The 16,583-nt window shown below is 39.3% G+C and overlaps 12 non-coding genes across 12 annotated transcripts; all 12 read left to right on the top strand.

The window, feature by feature from the left end:
• The first annotated feature begins 3,247 nt into the window (after positions 1-3,247).
• Positions 3,248-3,366, top strand: LOC132150873 (5S ribosomal RNA). The gene has a single exon (XR_009436049.1). It is a non-coding gene; the product is annotated as a 5S ribosomal RNA (ribosomal RNA).
• Positions 3,367-3,827: 461 nt separating this feature from the next.
• On the top strand, positions 3,828-3,946 carry LOC132149979 (5S ribosomal RNA). The gene has a single exon (XR_009435232.1). It is a non-coding gene; the product is annotated as a 5S ribosomal RNA (ribosomal RNA).
• A 460-nt stretch (positions 3,947-4,406) lies between these two features.
• On the top strand, positions 4,407-4,525 carry LOC132150363 (5S ribosomal RNA). Its single transcript, XR_009435598.1, has one exon. It is a non-coding gene; the product is annotated as a 5S ribosomal RNA (ribosomal RNA).
• Positions 4,526-4,984: 459 nt separating this feature from the next.
• LOC132150299 (5S ribosomal RNA) lies at positions 4,985-5,103 on the top strand. The gene has a single exon (XR_009435536.1). It is a non-coding gene; the product is annotated as a 5S ribosomal RNA (ribosomal RNA).
• A 608-nt stretch (positions 5,104-5,711) lies between these two features.
• LOC132150113 (5S ribosomal RNA) lies at positions 5,712-5,830 on the top strand. The gene has a single exon (XR_009435358.1). It is a non-coding gene; the product is annotated as a 5S ribosomal RNA (ribosomal RNA).
• A 618-nt stretch (positions 5,831-6,448) lies between these two features.
• On the top strand, positions 6,449-6,567 carry LOC132149903 (5S ribosomal RNA). Its single transcript, XR_009435160.1, has one exon. It is a non-coding gene; the product is annotated as a 5S ribosomal RNA (ribosomal RNA).
• A 604-nt stretch (positions 6,568-7,171) lies between these two features.
• LOC132150872 (5S ribosomal RNA) lies at positions 7,172-7,290 on the top strand. The gene has a single exon (XR_009436048.1). It is a non-coding gene; the product is annotated as a 5S ribosomal RNA (ribosomal RNA).
• Positions 7,291-7,750: 460 nt separating this feature from the next.
• On the top strand, positions 7,751-7,869 carry LOC132150871 (5S ribosomal RNA). The gene has a single exon (XR_009436047.1). It is a non-coding gene; the product is annotated as a 5S ribosomal RNA (ribosomal RNA).
• Positions 7,870-8,336: 467 nt separating this feature from the next.
• Positions 8,337-8,455, top strand: LOC132149978 (5S ribosomal RNA). The gene has a single exon (XR_009435231.1). It is a non-coding gene; the product is annotated as a 5S ribosomal RNA (ribosomal RNA).
• Positions 8,456-8,914: 459 nt separating this feature from the next.
• On the top strand, positions 8,915-9,033 carry LOC132150362 (5S ribosomal RNA). Its single transcript, XR_009435597.1, has one exon. It is a non-coding gene; the product is annotated as a 5S ribosomal RNA (ribosomal RNA).
• Positions 9,034-15,872: 6,839 nt separating this feature from the next.
• On the top strand, positions 15,873-15,991 carry LOC132149977 (5S ribosomal RNA). The gene has a single exon (XR_009435230.1). It is a non-coding gene; the product is annotated as a 5S ribosomal RNA (ribosomal RNA).
• A 461-nt stretch (positions 15,992-16,452) lies between these two features.
• On the top strand, positions 16,453-16,571 carry LOC132150361 (5S ribosomal RNA). Its single transcript, XR_009435596.1, has one exon. It is a non-coding gene; the product is annotated as a 5S ribosomal RNA (ribosomal RNA).
• The last annotated feature ends 12 nt before the right edge of the window (positions 16,572-16,583 follow it).

Raw genomic sequence — 16,583 nt, 5'->3', positions numbered from 1 at the left:
CAAAGTTTTAGCAAATAGGATGAAAAGAGTAATAGGAGACATTATTCAGCCAACACAAAGCTACAGCATTCCTGGAAGAGATATAGCAGATACGATTGGAACAATCAGAGATGTGATTGAGTATATGACGAGGGATGGGAAGGGTGGGATAGTGTTGGGGATTGACTGGAACAAGGCCTTTGATAGGGTCGAACACAAGTTTTTATTTAAGGTCTTAGAAAAGTTTGGTTTTGGGGAGAGAATGGTAGGATGGGTGAGGAGATTGTATGGAAGTGCAAGAAGCTGTGTAAAGGTGAATGGAATATTGACGGATACATTTGATGTGGGAAGGTCAGTGCGGCAAGGCTGCCCGCTATCTGCTTTATTATATGCCCTTTCCATTGAACCTTTGGCATCATTAATTAAGAGAGACAAGAGAATAAGAGGAATTGAGTTGCCATATGGAGGGAAGTGTGTAATTAACCAGTATGCCGATGACACAACAGTGACAGTAAGGGAAATAAGCAGTGTGGAAAAAGTCCTAGAGTTGGTAGAAAAATATGGAAAGGCATCAGGGGCGAAAATAAATAGAGAAAAATCTGAAATAATGTATATAGGAGAAGTAGAAAGAGCTGATGTAGGTGTGAGGGTTGAGGAAAAGTACATGAAAGTGTTGGGTGTATATTTGGGGGTAGATTCAAAGGAGGCAAGGAATATAACATGGGCTGGAGTGATAAATAAGATAAGAACAGTTTGTATTGCATGGAAAGGAAGAAAATTAAGGATAAAAGGGAAAATAATTGTGGTTAATAATCTTATGCTGTCGGTATGCGTATATGTAATGAGTGTAATTGAAATGCCTGAGTGGGTGATGAATGAATTAAATAAAATTGTACATGATTTTATATGGGAAGGGAAGGGAGTTAAAATTGCACAAAAAACATTGGTGGCGAGGAAACAGGAAGGTGGACTAAAGCTGATTGATTTAGAAACAAAAAAGTTGGCAATAAGAATAAAAACTGTTAAAAAATATATGGAAGGAAGATGGGAGTTTGGTTGGAGAGAATTCTTAAAGAAATACATTGATGATGTTGGAAGAATGGGAGAGTATGGGTGGTATATGGGCTTTAAACAGTCAATGACTGTGGGAATGCCAGACATATACAGGGAGGTGATGGAGGCATGGAGGCAATTCCTGCCAAAAGCAGAGTATGATTGCACAGAGGTGCACACATTTATAAATTTGCCTTTGTTTTTAAACGAGAAATTTAAACACAATAATAAAACATTGTATGAGCCCAAATTCTTAGAAGCCGGAATAAGGCAAGTGAAAGATATTATTTATGAAGTTATTCCAGGTTTTCTTAGAAATAACTGTATATATGACTCAGTGTGTGAGTTGGATGGCATGGAGAGCAGAGTAAAGGTAAACAATATATATGAAAGAATTAAAGCGAGTCTACCATCGAAATGGGTGAATGTTATAGAAAAGAGTTGTGTAAAGAAAAAACAACAGGATTTGCCTGAGATGTACATAATGAAAGACGGGGAAAAATATAATATAAAAAGCATTAGCGTAAAGAAAGTCTATGGCTTGTTTATAATGGATCAAATAAAAGTGCCAGCATCTGAAAAAGTATGGAGTAGGGTGTTTGAAGACTTGGATGTAAAGAAAATATGGTCAAATATGGATATAAAATACAATACTATAGAATGTGAAAATAATGACTTCTTAATCAGACACAATAGAATCTATACAAATGTGGTACTAAATAAAATAAATAATGATAATAATGTGATGTGTGATGTATGTAACACTGACCATGAGACTTTTTTGCATTATTTTTTGGAATGTAATGAATTAAAAGATTTTTTTGTTTTCTTAAAAAGTCTGTTAAAAAAGAATTGCTTTGATGATGTGAATTTGGAGGAGGGATGGAGTAAAATATTTTTATTTGGAGTGTTTCAGAAGAAGACAGCAATAGACTTTTGGTTTATCAATTATGTACTAAGCCATGCTAGATTAGCAGTTGTACTTAGACGGAATTATGCACACTTCGAAGGGAGAAAAGTCAAAATAAAAGACTTGTTCAAAGCAATAATGACAAGAGATATTGAAATGTGCTGTAAATATGGGGGAGATGATGTGAAGGACTTCTTTGTAACCGGTAATAAATTCATAAAAGAGGGGGATAGAAAAGAGGTTTTGTATAACTGGTAAAAATTTATGTTCTGAAGGTTTAAAAATGACATGATTATGTTTTCTTGATGTGAACAATTGAAATTGAACTGTAAATTTGTGAATTTCAATAAAAAAGAAAAAAAAAAAAAAAAGGCTATGCCCGATCACGTCTGATCTCGGAAGCTAAGCAGGTTTGGCCCTGGTTAGTACTTGGATGGGAGACCGCCTGTGAATACCAGGTGCTGTAAGCTTTTGGGTTTCCTTCCCTACTTATATAAAGCACTGGCGATTATAGTGGCTGATCTTTAAATAGCCCTCTCTTTGCAGCCTCCTTCGCTTATGGCCATACCATCCTGGCTATGCCCGATCTCAACTGATCTCCAAATCTAAGCAGGTTTGGGCCAGGTTAGTATTTTTGGATTTTTTCAGTAATTATCTAATAGGCCTGGTTAGTACTTTTGGAAATTTTCACTAATTGTCCAATAATCTTGCAAAAAAAAAAAAAAAGAGTCAATGCCCGATCTCAGAATGTAAGCAGGTTTGGGCCAGGTTAGTACTTTTGGATTTTTTCAGTAATTATCTAATAGGCCTGGTTAGTACTTTTGGGAATACCAGGTGCTGTAAGCTTTTGGGTTTCCTTCCCTACTTATATAAAGCACTGGCGATTATAGTGGCTGATCTTTAAATAGCCCTCTCTTTGCAACCTCCTTCGCTTATGGCCATACCATCCTGGCTATGCCCGATCTCAACTGATCTCCAAATCTAAGCAGGTTTGGGCCAGGTTAGTACTTTTGGATTTTTTCAGTAATTATCTAATAGGCCTGGTTAGTACTTTAGGACATTTTCACTAATTGTCCAATAATCTTGCAAAAAAAAAAAAAAGAGTCAATGCCCGATCACAGAATGTAAGCAGGTTTGGGCCAGGTTAGTACTTTTGGATTTTTTCAGTAATTATCTAATAGGCCTGGTTAGTACTTTTGGGAATACCAGGTGTTGTAAGCTTTTGGGTTTCCTTCCCTACTTATATAATGCACTGGCGATTATAGTGGCTGATCTTTAAATAGCCCTCTCTTTGCAGCCTCCTTCGCTTACGGCCATACCAACCTGGCTATGCCCGATCTCGTCTGATCTCGGAAGCTAAGCAGGTTTGGGCCTGGTTAGTACTTGGATGGGAGACCGCCTGGGAATACCAGGTGCTGTAAGCTTTTGGGTTTCCTTCCGTACTTATATAAAGCACTGGCGATTATAGTGGCTGATCTTTAAATAGCCCTCTCTTTGCAGCCTCCTTCGCTTTTGGCCATACCATCCTGGCTATGCCTGATCTCAACTGATCTCCAAATCTAAGCAGGTTTGGGCCAGGTTAGTACTTTTGGATTTTTCAGTAATAATCTAATAGGCCTGGTTAGTACTTTTGGAAATTTTTACTAATTGTCCAATAATCTTGCAAAAAAAAAAAAAAAAAGAGTCAATGCCCGATCTCAGAATGTAAGCAGGTTTGGGCCAGGTTAGTACTTTTGGATTTTTTCAGTAATTATCTAATAGGCCTGGTTAGTACTTTTGGGAATACCAGGTGCTGTAAGCTTTTGGGTTTCCTTCCCTACTTATATAATGCACTGGCGATTATAGTGGCTGATCCTTAAATAGCCCTCTCTTTGCAGCCTCCTTCGCTTACGGCCATACCAACCTGGCTATGCCCGATCTCGTCTGATCTCGGAAGCTAAGCAGGTTTGGGCCTGGTTAGTACTTGGATGGGAGACCGCCTGGGAATACCAGGTGATGTAAGCTTTTGGGTTTCCTTCCCTACTTATATAAAGCACTGGCGATTATAGTGGCTGATCTTTAAATAGCCCTCTCTTTGCAGCCTCCTTCGCTTATGGCCATACCATCCTGGCTATGCCTGATCTCAACTGATCTCCAAATCTATGCAGGTCTGGGCCAGGTTAGTACTTTTGGATTTTTTCAGTAATTATCTAATAGGCCTGGTTAGTACTTTTGGAAATTTTCACTAATTGTCCAATAATCTTGCAAAAAAAAAAAAAAAGAGTCAATGCCCGATCTCAGAATGTAAGCAGGTTTGGGCCAGGTTAGTACTTTTGGATTTTTTCAGTAATTATCTAATAGGCCTGGTTAGTACTTTTGGGAATACCAGGTGCTGTAAGCTTTTGGGTTTCCTTCCCTACTTATATAATGCACTGGCGATTATAGTGGCTGATCTTTAAATAGCCCTCTCTTTGCAGCCTCCTTCGCTTACGGCCATACCAACCTGGCTATGCCCGATCACGTCTGATCTCGGAAGCTAAGCAGGTTTGGCCCTGGTTAGTACTTGGATGGGAGACCGCCTGTGAATACCAGGTGCTGTAAGCTTTTGGGTTTCCTTCCCTACTTATATAAAGCACTGGCGATTATAGTGGCTGATCTTTAAATAGCCCTCTCTTTGCAGCCTCCTTCGCTTATGGCCATACCATCCTGGCTATGCCCGATCTCAACTGATCTCCAAATCTAAGCAGGTTTGGGCCAGGTTAGTATTTTTGGATTTTTTCAGTAATTATCTAATAGGCCTGGTTAGTACTTTTGGAAATTTTCACTAATTGTCCAATAATCTTGCAAAAAAAAAAAAAAGAGTCAATGCCCGATCTCAGAATGTAAGCAGGTTTGGGCCAGGTTAGTACTTTTGGATTTTTTCAGTAATTATCTAATAGGCCTGGTTAGTACTTTTGGGAATACCAGGTGCTGTAAGCTTTTGGGTTTCCTTCCCTACTTATATAAAGCACTGGCGATTATAGTGGCTGATCTTTAAATAGCCCTCTCTTTGCAGCCTCCATCGCTTACGGCCATACCAACCTGGCTATGCCCGATCTCGTCTGATCTCGGAAGCTAAGCAGGTTTGGTCCTGGTTAGTACTTGGATGGGAGACCGCCTGGGAATACCAGGTGCTGTAAGATTTTGGGTTTCCTTCCCTACTTATATAAAGCACTGGCGATTATAGTGGCTGATCTTTAAATAGCCCTCTCTTTGCAGCCTCCTTCGCTTATGGCCATACCATCCTGGCTATGCCCGATCTCAACTGATCTCCAAATCTAAGCAGGTTTGGGCCAGGTTAGTACTTTTGGATTTTTTCAGTAATTATCTAATAGGCCTGGTTAGTACTTTTGGAAATTTTCACTAATTGTCCAATAATCTTGCAAAAAAAAAAAAAAAAAAAGAGTCAATGCCCGATCTCAGATTGTAAGCAGGTTTGGGCCAGGTTAGTACTTTTGGATTTTTTCAGTAATTATCTAATAGGCCTGGTTAGTACTTTTGGAAATTTTCACTAATTGTCCAATAATCTTGCAAAAAAAAAAAAAAAGAGTCAATGCCCGATCTCAGAATGTAAGCAGGTTTGGGCCAGGTTAGTACTTTTGGATTTTTTCAGTAATTATCAAATAGGCCTGGTTAGTACTTTTGGGAATACCAGGTGCTGTAAGCTTTTGGGTTTCCTTCCCTACTTATATAATGCACTGGCGATTATAGTGGATGATCTTTAAATAGCCCTCTCTTTGCAACCTCCTTCGCTTACGGCCATACCAACCTGGCTATGCCCGATCTCGTCTGATCTCGGAAGCTAAGCAGGTTTGGGCCTGGTTAGTACTTGGATTGGAGACTGCCTGGGAATACCAGGTGCTGTAAGCTTTTGGGTTTCCTTCCCTACTTATATCAAGCATTGGCGATTATAGTGGCTGATCTTTAAATAGCCCTCTCTTTGCAGCCTCCTTCGCTTATGGCCATACCATCCTGGCTATGCCCGATCTCAACTGATCTCCAAATCTAAGCAGGTTTGGGCCAGGTTAGTACTTTTGGATTTTTTCAGTAATTATCTAATAGGCCTGGTTAGTACTTTAGGAAATTTTCACTAATTGTCCAATAATCTTGAAAAAAAAAAAAAAAAAAAAAAAAAAAAGAGAGTCAATGCCCGATCTCAGAATGTAAGCAGGTTTGGGCCAGGTTAGTACTTTTTGATTTTTTCAGTAATCATATAATAGGCCTGGTTAGTACTTTTGGAAATTCTCACTAATTGTCCAATAATCTTGCAAAAAAAAAAAAAAAGAGTCAATGCCTGATCTCAGAATGTAAGCAGGTTTGGGCCAGGTTAGTACTTTTGGATTTTTTCAGTAATTATCTAATAGGCTTGGTTAGTACTTTTGGGAATACCAGGTGCTGTAAGCTTTTGGGTTTCCTTCCCTACTTATATAATGCACTGGCGATTATAGTGGCTGATCTTTAAATAGCCCTCTCTTTGCAGCCTCCTTCGCTTACGGCCATACCAACCTGGCTATGCCCGATCTCGTCTGATCTCGGAAACTAAGCAGGTTTGGCCCTGGTTAGTACTTGGATGGGAGACCGCCTGGGAATACCAGGTGCTGTAAGCTTTTGGGTTTCCTTCCCTACTTATATAAAGCACTGGCGATTATAGTGGCTGATCTTTAAATAGCCCTCTCTTTGCAGCCTCCTTCGCTTATGGCCATACCATCCTGGCTATGCCCGATCTCAACTGATCTCCAAATCTAAGCAGGTTTGGGCCAGGTTAGTACTTTTGGATTTTTTCAGTAATTATCTAATAGGCCTGGTTAGTACTTTTGGAAATTTTCACTAATTGTCCAATAATCTTGCAAAAACAAAAAAAAAGAGTCAATGCCCGATCTCAGAATGTAAGCGGGTTTGGGACAGGTTAGTACTTTTGGATTTTTTCAGTAATTATCTAATAGGCCTGGTTAGTACTTTTGGAAATTTTCACTAATTGTCCAATAATCTTCCAAAAAAAAAAAAAAAGAGTCAATGCCCGATCTCAGAATGTAAGCAGGTTTGGGCCAGGTTAGTACTTTTGGATTTTTTCAGTAATTATCTAATAGGCCTGGTTAGTACTTTTGGGAATACCAGGTGCTGTAAGCTTTTGGGTTTCCTTCCCTACTTATATAATGCACTGGCGATTATAGTGGCTGATCTTTAAATAGCCCTCTCTTTGCAGCCTCCTTCGCTTACGGCCATACCAACCTGGCTATGCCCGATCTCGTCTGATCTCGGAAGCTAAGCAGGTTTGGGCCTGGTTAGTACTTGGATGGGAGACCGCCTGGGAATACCAGGTGCTGTAAGCTTTTGGGTTTCCTTCCCTACTTATATAAAGCACTGGCGATTATAGTGGCTGATCTTTAAATAGCCCTCTCTTTGCAACCTCCTTCGCTTATGGCCATACCATCCTGGCTATGCCCGATCTCAACTGATCTCCAAATCTAAGCAGGTTTGGGCCAGGTTAGTACTTTTGGATTTTTTCAGTAATTATCTAATAGGCCTGGTTAGTACTTTAGGACATTTTCACTAATTGTCCAATAATCTTGCAAAAAAAAAAAAAAAGAGTCAATGCCCGATCACAGAATGTAAGCAGGTTTGGGCCAGGTTAGTACTTTTGGATTTTTTCAGTAATTATCTAATAGGCCTGGTTAGTACTTTTGGGAATACCAGGTGCTGTAAGCTTTTGGGTTTCCTTCCCTACTTATATAATGCACTGGCGATTATAGTGGCTGATCTTTAAATAGCCCTCTCTTTGCAGCCTCCTTCGCTTACGGCCATACCAACCTGGCTATGCCCGATCTCGTCTGATCTCGGAAGCTAAGCAGGTTTGGGCCTGGTTAGTACTTGGATGGGAGACCGCCTGGGAATACCAGGTGCTGTAAGCTTTTGGGTTTCCTTCCGTACTTATATAAAGCACTGGCGATTATAGTGGCTGATCTTTAAATAGCCCTCTCTTTGCAGCCTCCTTCGCTTTTGGCCATACCATCCTGGCTATGCCTGATCTCAACTGATCTCCAAATCTAAGCAGGTTTGGGCCAGGTTAGTACTTTTGGATTTTTCAGTAATAATCTAATAGGCCTGGTTAGTACTTTTGGAAATTTTCACTAATTGTCCAATAATCTTGCAAAAAAAAAAAAAAAAAAAAAAAGAGTCAATGCCCGATCTCAGAATGTAAGCAGGTTTGGGCCAGGTTAGTACTTTTGGATTTTTTCAGTAATTATCTAATAGGCCTGGTTAGTACTTTTGGGAATACCAGGTGCTGTAAGCTTTTGGGTTTCCTTCCCTACTTATATAATGCACTGGCGATTATAGTGGCTGATCTTTAAATAGCCCTCTCTTTGCAGCCTCCTTCGCTTACGGCCATACCAACCTGGCTATGCCCGATCTCGTCTGATCTCGGAAGCTAAGCAGGTTTGGGCCTGGTTAGTACTTGGATGGGAGACCGCCTGGGAATACCAGGTGATGTAAGCTTTTGGGTTTCCTTCCCTACTTATATAAAGCACTGGCGATTATAGTGGCTGATCTTTAAATAGCCCTCTCTTTGCAGCCTCCTTCGCTTATGGCCATACCATCCTGGCTATGCCTGATCTCAACTGATCTCCAAATCTATGCAGGTCTGGGCCAGGTTAGTACTTTTGGATTTTTTCAGTAATTATCTAATAGGCCTGGTTAGTACTTTTGGAAATTTTCACTAATTGTCCAATAATCTTGCAAAAAAAAAAAAAAGAGTCAATGCCCGATCTCAGAATGTAAGCAGGTTTGGGCCAGGTTAGTACTTTTGGATTTTTTCAGTAATTATCTAATAGGCCTGGTTAGTGCTTTTGGGAATACCAGGTGCTGTAAGCTTTTGGGTTTCCTTCCCTACTTATATAATGCACTGGCGATTATAGTGGCTGATCTTTAAATAGCCCTCTCTTTGCAGCCTCCTTCGCTTACGGCCATACCAACCTGGCTATGCCCGATCACGTCTGATCTCGGAAGCTAAGCAGGTTTGGCCCTGGTTAGTACTTGGATGGGAGACCGCCTGTGAATACCAGGTGCTGTAAGCTTTTGGGTTTCCTTCCCTACTTATATAAAGCACTGGCGATTATAGTGGCTGATCTTTAAATAGCCCTCTCTTTGCAGCCTCCTTCGCTTATGGCCATACCATCCTGGCTATGCCCGATCTCAACTGATCTCCAAATCTAAGCAGGTTTGGGCCAGGTTAGTATTTTTGGATTTTTTCAGTAATTATCTAATAGGCCTGGTTAGTACTTTTGGAAATTTTCACTAATTGTCCAATAATCTTGCAAAAAAAAAAAAAAAGAGTCAATGCCCGATCTCAGAATGTAAGCAGGTTTGGGCCAGGTTAGTACTTTTGGATTTTTTCAGTAATTATCTAATAGGCCTGGTTAGTACTTTTGGGAATACCAGGTGCTGTAAGCTTTTGGGTTTCCTTCCCTACTTATATAAAGCACTGGCGATTATAGTGGCTGATCTTTAAATAGCCCTCTCTTTGCAACCTCCTTCGCTTATGGCCATACCATCCTGGCTATGCCCGATCTCAACTGATCTCCAAATCTAAGCAGGTTTGGGCCAGGTTAGTACTTTTGGATTTTTTCAGTAATTATCTAATAGGCCTGGTTAGTACTTTAGGACATTTTCACTAATTGTCCAATAATCTTGCAAAAAAAAAAAAAAAGAGTCAATGCCCGATCTCAGAATGTAAGCAGGTTTGGGCCAGGTTAGTACTTTTGGATTTTTTCAGTAATTATCTAATAGGCCTGGTTAGTACTTTTGGGAATACCAGGTGCTGTAAGCTTTTGGGTTTCCTTCCCTACTTATATAATGCACTGGCGATTATAGTGGCTGATCTTTAAATAGCCCTCTCTTTGCAGCCTCCTTCGCTTACGGCCATACCAGCCTGGCTATGCCTGATAGTGGTACAGTCCAGGAAGTGACTTGGTGAAAGAGCAAACAGAGAAACTTTACATCTAAAACAGTATTTAAATTCGTTTTTATTTTTTGAAATAACCCCTGTCTTCAAAAGTTAAAGTTTATTTTGTGTCTACAGTGTTCCCCCAGCAGCCTTTGCTGTTTGGGGGACCATCAAATACAGTTTTATTTTTGTGATGGAAATAGAAAGCATGGCAGCAAACAAAGAACTCAAAATGAAAGCCGGACAAGCAAACAATGGACAAAGCATGGATAATGACAGCGGAAAAGGACATCAAACTTCCATGCATGCAAGCGATGAAAGGAGGAATATCAGAAAAGAGGTATGTGGAGAACACCATGAGAAATATTCCAAAGAGTTGACTGTGGAAGTTGAAGTGGCAGGAACAGAAAAAATCTCTATGATGGACTTATTAAGAGGTGTAAAGAAGGAGTGTGGAGAAGTGGTGGGATGCAGAGTGAGAGGAGAAAGGTCATACGAACTTACAATGAAGGATGATATGGCAAAGAGTAAACTGATGGACGGTGTTAGAGTAAAAGGAGCAATGGTGCATGCCAGAGACATAGTGAACAATGAAATGGTAGTGTCATTTATTAACCTGCCAGTTTATTTGGAAGATCAGAAGATTTTTGCAAAACTGGAAGAATGGGGAGTTAAACCATTGTCTGCCATTAAGCGCCGGGTATGGCCAGGAACTGACATTTTAGATGGAACGAGATTCTTAAAAGTCCGGTTCACTGATGAAGTTCGCTCACTCCCATATTCAACCAGGTTTGAAACATTAAGAGGCACAGAGTACTTTCGTGTTATACATGACAGGCAGGTGCGTGTATGCAGGTTGTGCATTAAAACAGGGCATTTGTTTCGAGAATGCCCAGAGTTTAAGTGTTTTTCATGTGGCAAGGTAGGCCACTATGCAAGGGAGTGTGGAGAGCAAACAGAGAGAGTGATAGAGGAGGAGGGTGAACAAAGTGAAGACGATGAGAGGAGGGAGGACGATCAAACAGAGAAGCAAAGCACAGTGAGCGAGGATGACATGGAAGTTACAAAAGATGGAGGAGAAAGCGGTAATGGACAGGATGGAGCTGGAAGGGGACAGAGAGCTGGAACAGCTGGTGAGGAGGCCGATGATGAGGAAAGGATGGAGGAGAAGGAAGAAGAGGAGGAGAAGCAGGATGAAGAAGATGAAGAGGAGGAAGAGTATGAAGAGGATATAAAGCTAGTGGGAACTAAAAAAGAGAAAAAGGTAGAGCAACAAGCAGTACCTCAAAAGAAGGAAAGTAAGATTCCTCAAAGAATGCAGACAACACTACAAAAACTGACTGTCAAAAGAAAGGCGGAGAGAGACAAGGACAGAATTGAACTGATAAAAGAACAACGCTCTGGTACGTGAATTCTGAAATGGTATTAGATGTTTTGGTTTAAAAAGTAATATATTTTTCTTTGGGTTGCTGGCATGGTTTCTGTTACTTCAGTAAATGCAAATGGGTTAAGGAATATTAACAAGTTGAAGGAGTTAAAATTTACATATAGGAGTGATATAATTTGTATTCAAGAAACGAATTGGGATGATGGAAAAGTGAGAGAAGTAAAGGATGTATGGAAGGGAGATATATACTTTAATAATGGTGCAAGAAATGCAAGGGGTGTAGCAATAATGATTAAAAAAGATAGGATTGAAAATGTAAGGCAGGTGTACAGAGACCAGGTAGGGAGAATTTTAGTTATAGAATTTAAATTCAAAGGTATTGAATTCAGATTAATTAATATATATGTTCCGAATGTGGAAAATGATAAGAGGTGTTGTATTGAAGAACTAAAGGATCTAATTGTTGGAAGGTGCATAATAGTAGGCGATTTTAACATTATATGTAGTAGATTGGATGTTGGGAAAGGAGGGAGTTTCAGGTGGGAAAAATCAAGATTAATGTTAATGGAAGTAATGAGAGATAAGGGATTACTAGATGTATGGAGACATGAGAATCCAGAGAAGAGAGAGTTCACAAGGAGACAGATGAGAGAAGGGATATTAAAACAGAGTAGGATTGATCTAGTGATTGTGCAGGGAGATACCATAATCTATATTGATGAAATAAGACATCAGAGGAATAACTTTAGTGATCATGATGGGGTTAGATTTAGAATCAAAGTCGGAAGGAGAGAGGTGGGTGGAGGGTTGTGGATACTAAATGCAGGGTATATTGAAGAAGAGGAGTATAGACAACAGATGAAAGTGTTACTACTTCAGGAAAATCAGTGGTTGAAGGAATGCTGGGAGGAAGATGAATTCAATAATGACATTGGTAAGATATGGGAGGAGGTAAAAAATAAAATTAAAGCTTTAAGCATAAAGTATAGCAAGAAAAGAAAAGAGAGGATGATGAAAGAGGAAAGGGAGCTCAGAGAACAAGTGAGGATAGAACTCAGCAGAGTAGATGATGAAGAAGGATATTGCATGGAAAAATATATAGAAGTGAATATGAGGTTAGAGAGATATGAGAGGGAAAAATGCAAAGGAGCAATTTTAAGAAGTAAGGCGAAATATGCACTGGAAGGAGAAAAGTGCACAGGGTATTTCCTGGGTTTAGAAAAAAGAAGGCAAAGTAAGACATATATCCATGAAATATATTCAAAAAAGAGAGAGATAATAACGGACTATGTAGAGATATTGGAGAGGGTGCAAGAGTTTTATGGTGAGTTGTATATGAGAGGGTGTGTGGATGAGACAAGTATAGAGGAAGTATTGAAGTGTGTAGAGAGGGAGCTAGGAGAAGAAGAAAAGAGATGGTGTGATAGAGAGATAGAGGAAGAAGAGGTTATAGCTGCAATAGAAGGTTTAAGAAGTGGGAAAAGCCCAGGAAGTGATGGGATAGGGACAGAATGGTATAAATTATATAAAAATTATGTAGCACCAATTTTAGTGGAAGTATATAAGAGAATGGAGAGAACAGAAATAATACAAAGTAAAATGGTAGAGGGAGTGATAACACTAGTTTTTAAAAAGGGGAATAAATTAGATTTAGAAAATTATAGGCCGATTAGTTTGTTGAACACAGACTACAAAATACTTACCAAAGTTTTAGCAAATAGGATGAAAAGAGTAATAGGAGACATTATTCAGCCAACACAAAGCTACAGCATTCCTGGAAGAGATATAGCAGATACGATTGGAACAATCAGAGATGTGATTGAGTATATGACGAGGGATGGGAAGGGTGGGATAGTGTTGGGGATTGACTGGAACAAGGCCTTTGATAGGGTCGAACACAAGTTTTTATTTAAGGTCTTAGAAAAGTTTGGTTTTGGGGAGAGAATGGTAGGATGGGTGAGGAGATTGTATGGAAGTGCAAGAAGCTGTGTAAAGGTGAATGGAATATTGACGGATACATTTGATGTGGGAAGGTCAGTGCGGCAAGGCTGCCCGCTATCTGCTTTATTATATGCCCTTTCCATTGAACCTTTGGCATCATTAATTAAGAGAGACAAGAGAATAAGAGGAATTGAGTTGCCATATGGAGGGAAGTGTGTAATTAACCAGTATGCCGATGACACAACAGTGACAGTAAGGGAAATAAGCAGTGTGGAAAAAGTCCTAGAGTTGGTAGAAAAATATGGAAAGGCATCAGGGGCGAAAATAAATAGAGAAAAATCTGAAATAATGTATATAGGAGAAGTAGAAAGAGCTGATGTAGGTGTGAGGGTTGAGGAAAAGTACATGAAAGTGTTGGGTGTATATTTGGGGGTAGATTCAAAGGAGGCAAGGAATATAACATGGGCTGGAGTGATAAATAAGATAAGAACAGTTTGTATTGCATGGAAAGGAAGAAAATTAAGGATAAAAGGGAAAATAATTGTGGTTAATAATCTTATGCTGTCGGTATGCGTATATGTAATGAGTGTAATTGAAATGCCTGAGTGGGTGATGAATGAATTAAATAAAATTGTACATGATTTTATATGGGAAGGGAAGGGAGTTAAAATTGCACAAAAAACATTGGTGGCGAGGAAACAGGAAGGTGGACTAAAGCTGATTGATTTAGAAACAAAAAAGTTGGCAATAAGAATAAAAACTGTTAAAAAATATATGGAAGGAAGATGGGAGTTTGGTTGGAGAGAATTCTTAAAGAAATACATTGATGATGTTGGAAGAATGGGAGAGTATGGGTGGTATATGGGCTTTAAACAGTCAATGACTGTGGGAATGCCAGACATATACAGGGAGGTGATGGAGGCATGGAGGCAATTCCTGCCAAAAGCAGAGTATGATTGCACAGAGGTGCACACATTTATAAATTTGCCTTTGTTTTTAAACGAGAAATTTAAACACAATAATAAAACATTGTATGAGCCCAAATTCTTAGAAGCCGGAATAAGGCAAGTGAAAGATATTATTTATGAAGTTATTCCAGGTTTTCTTAGAAATAACTGTATATATGACTCAGTGTGTGAGTTGGATGGCATGGAGAGCAGAGTAAAGGTAAACAATATATATGAAAGAATTAAAGCGAGTCTACCATCGAAATGGGTGAATGTTATAGAAAAGAGTTGTGTAAAGAAAAAACAACAGGATTTGCCTGAGATGTACATAATGAAAGACGGGGAAAAATATAATATAAAAAGCATTAGCGTAAAGAAAGTCTATGGCTTGTTTATAATGGATCAAATAAAAGTGCCAGCATCTGAAAAAGTATGGAGTAGGGTGTTTGAAGACTTGGATGTAAAGAAAATATGGTCAAATATGGATATAAAATACAATACTATAGAATGTGAAAATAATGACTTCTTAATCAGACACAATAGAATCTATACAAATGTGGTACTAAATAAAATAAATAATGATAATAATGTGATGTGTGATGTATGTAACACTGACCATGAGACTTTTTTGCATTATTTTTTGGAATGTAATGAATTAAAAGATTTTTTTGTTTTCTTAAAAAGTCTGTTAAAAAAGAATTGCTTTGATGATGTGAATTTGGAGGAGGGATGGAGTAAAATATTTTTATTTGGAGTGTTTCAGAAGAAGACAGCAATAGACTTTTGGTTTATCAATTATGTACTAAGCCATGCTAGATTAGCAGTTGTACTTAGACGGAATTATGCACACTTCGAAGGGAGAAAAGTCAAAATAAAAGACTTGTTCAAAGCAATAATGACAAGAGATATTGAAATGTGCTGTAAATATGGGGGAGATGATGTGAAGGACTTCTTTGTAACCGGTAATAAATTCATAAAAGAGGGGGATAGAAAAGAGGTTTTGTATAACTGGTAAAAATTTATGTTCTGAAGGTTTAAAAATGACATGATTATGTTTTCTTGATGTGAACAATTGAAATTGAACTGTAAATTTGTGAATTTCAATAAAAAAGAAAAAAAAAAAAAAAAAAAAAAGGCTATGCCCGATCTCGTCTGATCTCGGAAGCTAAGCAGGTTTGGGCCTGGTTAGTACTTGGATGGGAGACCGCCTGGGAATACCAGGTGCTGTAAGCTTTTGGGTTTCCTTCCGTACTTATATAAAGCACTGGCGATTATAGTGGCTGATCTTTAAATAGCCCTCTCTTTGCAGCCTCCTTCGCTTTTGACCATACCATCCTGGCTATGCCTGATCTCAACTGATCTCCAAATCTAAGCAGGTTTGGGCCAGGTTAGTACTTTTGGATTTTTCAGTAATAATCTAATAGGCCTGGTTAGTACTTTTGGAAATTTTCACTAATTGTCCAATAATCTTGCAAAAAAAAAAAAAAAAAGAGTCAATGCCCGATCTCAGAATGTAAGCAGGTTTGGGCCAGGTTAGTACTTTTGGATTTTTTTCAGTAATTATCTAATAGGCCTGGTTAGTACTTTTGGGAATACCAGGTGCTGTAAGCTTTTGGGTTTCCTTCCCTACTTATATAATGCACTGGCGATTATAGTGGCTGATCTTTAAATAGCCCTCTCTTTGCAGCCTCCTTCGCTTACGGCCATACCAACCTGGCTATGCCCGATCTCGTCTGATCTCGGAAGCTAAGCAGGTTTGGGCCTGGTTAGTACTTGGATGGGAGACCGCCTGGGAATACCAGGTGATGTAAGCTTTTGGGTTTCCTTCCCTACTTATATAAAGCACTGGCGATTATAGTGGCTGATCTTTAAATAGCCCTCTCTTTGCAGCCTCCTTCGCTTATGGCCATACCATCCTGGCTATGCCTGATCTCAACTGATCTCCAAATCTATGCAGGTCTGGGCCAGGTTAGTACTTTTGGATTTTTTCAGTAATTATCTAATAGGCCTGGTTAGTACTTTTGGAAATTTTCACTAATTGTCCAATAATCTTGCAAAAAAAAAAAAAAAAGAGTCAATGCCCGATCTCAGAATGTAAGCAGGTTTGGGCCAGGTTAGTACTTTTGGATTTTTTCAGTAATTATCTAATAGGCCTGGTTAGTACTTTTGGGAATACCAGGTGCTGTAAGCTTTTGGGTTTCCTTCCCTACTTATATAATGCACTGGCGATTATAGTGGCTGATCTTTAAATAGCCCTCTCTTTGCAGCCTCCTTCGCTTACGGCCATACCAACCTGGCTATGCCCGATCACGTCTGATCTCGGAAGCTAAGCAGGTTTGGCCCTGGTTAGTACTTGGATGGGAGACCGCCTGTGAATACCAGGTGCTGTAAGCTTTTGGGTTTCCT

This window comes from Carassius carassius, chromosome 9, assembly GCF_963082965.1.
Source record: "Carassius carassius chromosome 9, fCarCar2.1, whole genome shotgun sequence".
Taxonomy (NCBI): Eukaryota; Metazoa; Chordata; class Actinopteri; order Cypriniformes; family Cyprinidae; genus Carassius; species Carassius carassius.
The sequence above is the reverse complement of the archived record's forward strand: the minus strand, read 5'-3'. Positions and strand labels throughout refer to the sequence as shown.